The sequence below is a fragment of the Sinocyclocheilus grahami genome, unplaced genomic scaffold (assembly GCF_001515645.1).
Source record: "Sinocyclocheilus grahami isolate Dianchi unplaced genomic scaffold, SAMN03320097.WGS_v1.1 scaffold260.1, whole genome shotgun sequence".
Taxonomy (NCBI): domain Eukaryota; kingdom Metazoa; phylum Chordata; class Actinopteri; order Cypriniformes; family Cyprinidae; genus Sinocyclocheilus; species Sinocyclocheilus grahami.
The window spans coordinates 305,953-311,199 of record NW_015505439.1 but is presented as its reverse complement, the minus strand read 5'-3'; the positions used below and the strand labels follow the sequence as shown (position 1 = coordinate 311,199).

At 31.4% G+C, this 5,247-nt stretch overlaps 1 pseudogene; it reads right to left on the bottom strand.

Annotated features, from left to right (window-relative positions):
- Positions 1–5,247, bottom strand: part of LOC107599103 (AMP deaminase 2-like) — a 20,903-nt pseudogene that overhangs the window by 7,981 nt on the left and 7,675 nt on the right.

The following is a 5,247-nucleotide window of genomic DNA, read 5'->3' as shown; positions in this document are numbered from 1 at the left end:
CGCCCGTTAAATATTTGGCATGCTAAATATCTGGAGCTGTCGGCGATTCACAATCACGCTGTGTGAAATGAGTTCTGACTGAAAAACACATCGGCGATGACCTACAGCCAATCAGAGACCAAGATACCGGGCAGCGGGAAGTTCAGGGAGAAGTTATATGAAACGTAGTTTGTTTGATGAGTGTTGCCAAATCCACGATTGCCGCCGGGTGTTTTTCATGCCCCAATAACGTGATATTTAGGCCCTGGAATGTGAATTGTACCAGGAACACCCCGCCAAAAAAAATGTGTATTTTACCCCCCGGACGTTTTTAATACTGGGGGACCCCTCGAAAGCAATTGGGCTATTTTCAGGCTAGTTTTGAGTAGTAATTGTGCGGGTTTTGTAGCGAAAACCTGGCAACGCTGCACCAGACAGAGCTGTCGGCGATTCTTCCTGTTGTAAAGTCATGCAGTGTGTAACCTCCATCGTGCAGTGTGAACACAGCAGCAACTGAACGCTACCCCAGATAGTCACGCAGTGATGCAACGTCTTTGAAAACCGTGCAGTGTGAACGGTGCACGAGACTCTCACCGCGTGCATGTCCAGTGTGTCCACGCTCAGGTCGTACGCCGTCAGGTTCATGTTCTCGAACACCTCCATCAGCGTCTGTCCGCGGCCGCCCTCCATGTGCACGATCTCGTCCGGATATTTCTTCATCGCGCACTTGATGAAGCGCAGCAGGTGCTTCTGGTTCATGCAGGATGAGGCGTGGATGTGTGTGTCCACCTGAAGACAGTTCACACGCTAGTTCATTCTGCGTGTGAGGCTCTATGAAACACCAAGCGGTTCTGACAGCAGTTTATTTCGAGCGAGATCTAGTTGTTGCACTTTTTTCACGTCGTTTCTCGTCGAGAATCTCTTTGGTGCAAAATTTTGAATTTATGAATTGGCCTTTTCTAATCCTTTGTAATTGTTGTTTGTTTATAGTTGTAATTTGAATTTAATTTGCTTAATAGAAAAGTCCACACAAATTGAAAATGCATTTGTTAAATATTGTGTACCTATTAATATTTATACAATATTATACATTATATGTAAAATATTATATAATATCATTATATTAAAGATAAATATATTTTCTATATTTTGTTGTATATTTTTCTAACATGTAAAAATTATTATTATATTATATTTATATTTTGTTGTATATTTTTCTAACATTTAAAAATAATTATTATATTATATTTATATTTTGTTGTATATTTTTCTAACATTTAAAAATAATTATTATATTATATTTATATTTTGTTGTATATTTTTCTAACATTTAAAAATAATTATTATATTATATTTATATTTTGTTGTATATTTTTCTAACATTTAAAAATAATTATTTTTTGTTGTATATTTTTTAACATTTAAAAAAATAATATTATATTATATTTATATTTTGTTGTATATTTTTCTAACATTTAAAAAATATATATTATATTATATTTATATTTTGTTCTGTATTTTTCTAACATTTAAAAAAATATTATTTATACAGTAAAGCAATTTTAATTTTAATGATACTTTCTATATTAGTCATTTAATTTTATAGTTTCTATAATAGTTATTCTATATCTTTTAATATTGTAATTCCATACATTATATTAATATTATAATATATAATTATTACATATTTTTCTATAATATAAAAAGATTGTTCTATATTTTCTATAAAACCTTTCAACTATTTTATTTTTAAAAGTACAATTATTTTATTTTTTTTATCATACAGTAAGAGTATTTAAATTTGTTATATTATTTTTCATTTTCAATAATTATTTAAATAGCGTATATGTTTCAGTATTCTAATGCTGTACATTAATATTCAAATATTATATATTTTAATATTCTAATTCTGTACATTATTAGTAGTTTTATATATTTATTATATACATTGCATATGTTTATTACATATATTTAGAATTATATTTATTATAAATATTTAATACAAATATTTTCATTTTGATAATTATTACTATACTAGTAAATTCAATTTATATTACCTTAGATTTAATATTCTATAACTCTACATTTGACCCTGGAGCACAAAACCAGTCTTAAGTGTAAATTTTCAAATTTGAGATTTATGCATCATCTGAAAATCTGGAATCTGAGGATGCAAAAAAAATCTAAATATTGAGAAAATCATCTTTAAAGTTGTTCAAATGAAGTTCTTAGCAATGCATATTACTAATCAAACATTAAGTTTTGATATATTTACGGTAGGAGACTTACAAAATATCTTCATGGAACATGATCTTTACTTAATATCCTAATGATTTTTGGCATAAAAGAGAAATGTATAATTGTGACCCATACAATGTATTGTTGGCTATTGCTACAAATATCCCCCAGCGACTCAACACTGCTTTTGTGCTCCAGGGACACATATTGATGTTGTACTTCCATTTGGCTTATTTATGTATGTACATACTGATGACTGAATGATGCATTAATTGATATTTCACCTTGCGTATGTTGTAGAAGTCTCTGTGTGGCACCTTCTTCTGCGCGGCGAGCTCCTTCATCTCGTTCAGCAGGACGTGCATCTGAAACTTAGAGCTCAGATACTGCAGCCGCCGGTAACAGAAGGACTTTCTGTAGAGAAACACACAGATCAGACACGGCAGAACGCACAGGTGTGCGCAGAGCCCAGTGCATGCTGGGAAACGAGGCACTCACACGGGGCCGTTAATGATGAGCGCCATCATCAGGGTCATGTCGGCGATGTATTCCTGCAGGTCTGGATACGGCAGGTCCAGCTCGGTGCTCCTGCGGACGATTCACTAACGTTTACTTAAACCACAGACGTCCTGCTGTTCTGTTCAAGCTGTATTCAAGTGCTGAAAACTATAAAGCAAAGCCTGTTTCAACCCTAGTGTGCCGCCTACATAGTGAGTGTTTTTAGGCATCATATATGCACACGCTACTGTGATGAAGACACGTTTTGTTGTTTGAAGATTAGCATTATTTCATCAGTAGTTTCATTTTCAATTTTGTGTATTATTGATTATTTTTGTTGTCAAATTGCATAATCATTTAAATATCTATTCACATTTATTTATTTATTCAATTGACTTTCTAGATTTATTACTTGATTAGTTTTTTATTGGTGTTGAATTTCTTTGAATATCAGTTCATTTTACTATTTTAGTATCATTAATATATAATATTGGGAATTAGTTTTTGTATTCATTTTTAATTTTAGGGTACATTTTCGTAATTCTGTTGTGTGTTTTTGTTGGTTTTAATTTTATATGCATATATATATATATATATATATATTTTAGTATGCCTATTTACTTTTTATTTGAGTAACTTTAGTACTTAAACTAAACACAAATAAGAAATGTGTCCTGGCTACAAACTAGCAGAAATAAAGCAGTTTAATTTCTGTACAAATTAAATTTCGGTCTGGGCTCTGTAGCATGTCGAGGTGCTCACACACACCTGAGTCGACGGGACTGTCGTGAAGGTCCTCGAGCGCGTCGATGTCCGGCGGTCTCTGGCCGAGCTCCTGCAGGGATTGTGCCGTGGTTTTACAGAAGGTCTGCAGAGACACAGCCGTGTACTTCTCTCTGATGAACAAGGCCTTCACAACACACTTCGCTGCGTCCACCAGATCCGTGAACGGCACCTGAACACACAAACGCCACAAGAATCCCTCTAGAATCAGTGAGTCAGTGTATTTGTCCTGTTTTACAGTAAAAATATCTAAACATGCTAAAAACAACTTAAATTTGAGAACTTGGAGAAAACAATTAATATTAAGAATTTTTAAAGAACAAAACTTGGAGAAAATATTTATACTGAGAATATTTAAAGAACTTAGAGAAAAACTTAACTTGATGTTAAGAATTTATTAAAGCAGAAAACTTACAAAAATGAAAAGAAACAACAAATGTTTAAAGAAAAAAAAACTTGAAGAACTTAGAGAAAACCTAATTAATATATTAAAAAAAAAGAGCAAAACTTAGAACTTAGAGAAAACCTAATTAATATATTAAAAAAAAAGAGCAAAACTTAGAACTTAGAGAAAACTGGATTTTAAGAACTGCTTAAAGAACAAAACAGAGGATGTAGAAACTTTTAAACAACAAAATTGAGAGAAAACTGGGAGGAAACTTAATTAATATTAAAAAAAATTATGAACAAAACATAGAATGTAGAAAAAACTTAGAGAAAGCTTAAAATTAACTATTTTTTAAACAACAAAACTTAGAGAACTTAGAGAAAACCTAATTAATATAAAAAAAAATTAAAGAGCAGAACTTAGAACTTAGAGAAAACTTAATTTTAGGAATTTTATAACGAACAAAACTTACAGAACTTAGAGAAAAAATACGTAGATAAAACTTAATATTAAGAACTGCATAAACAACAAAACAGAGAATGTAGAAAACTTAAGAGAAAACTTAATATCAAGATTTTTTAAAGAACAAAACTTTAAGAAGTTAGTTTATAAAATCATGCTAATACAGATTTGTTTAGTTTTATTATTAATTTCTATATTAGCTAAATTTCATTTTGAATTGCAGTTTAAGTTTATATTTATCAAATTTTATTTATCTAATATTTCCACTTCAGCTATATTTCAAAGAAGGAAAATACATTTGAATATTTTTAAACTAAAAAACAAAGACTAAACTGATTTTTATCAAATACTTATTCACGTGTTAATAATTGATTGCTTGCTTGATTTTTACATTTTTTTGAAAATGTTTTCAAATGAATTATTGATTTATCACCTCATTCGAGGATTCAAGGTTTTCTTAAGTGATACTGAAATTTCTTCAATTTATTTTAATTCTTCAAAATGAAAATGGAAGATTCACACCTAGCAAGAATTTTGTTGCAGTAAGTTCAAATATTCTGCGTTTTTATTCTGTAGGTTGCTTTTTAGTATTATTAACATTGTGAAAAGTGCTACAACAATACTACCTGAGGTTAATTTGCACTTGTTAAAATGTATTAGCACACATACAAATGCACAACCCAGATTAATAAGTGCTGTAAACGTTATATCTCTGTTTTGTCATTTTTCATGCAAACTAACTGAAGCTGGTTTCTCTGGTTCTCACCCCACACTTCTCGTCTCCTGAGATGGACACGCGCTGGAAGTTTTTCTCCATCAGCGGCTCTTGCTCCATATGGTGCTGGTCCACCACGTCCACATGACTGTCCTTCAGACTCCTGCAGACGGACACATGAGCT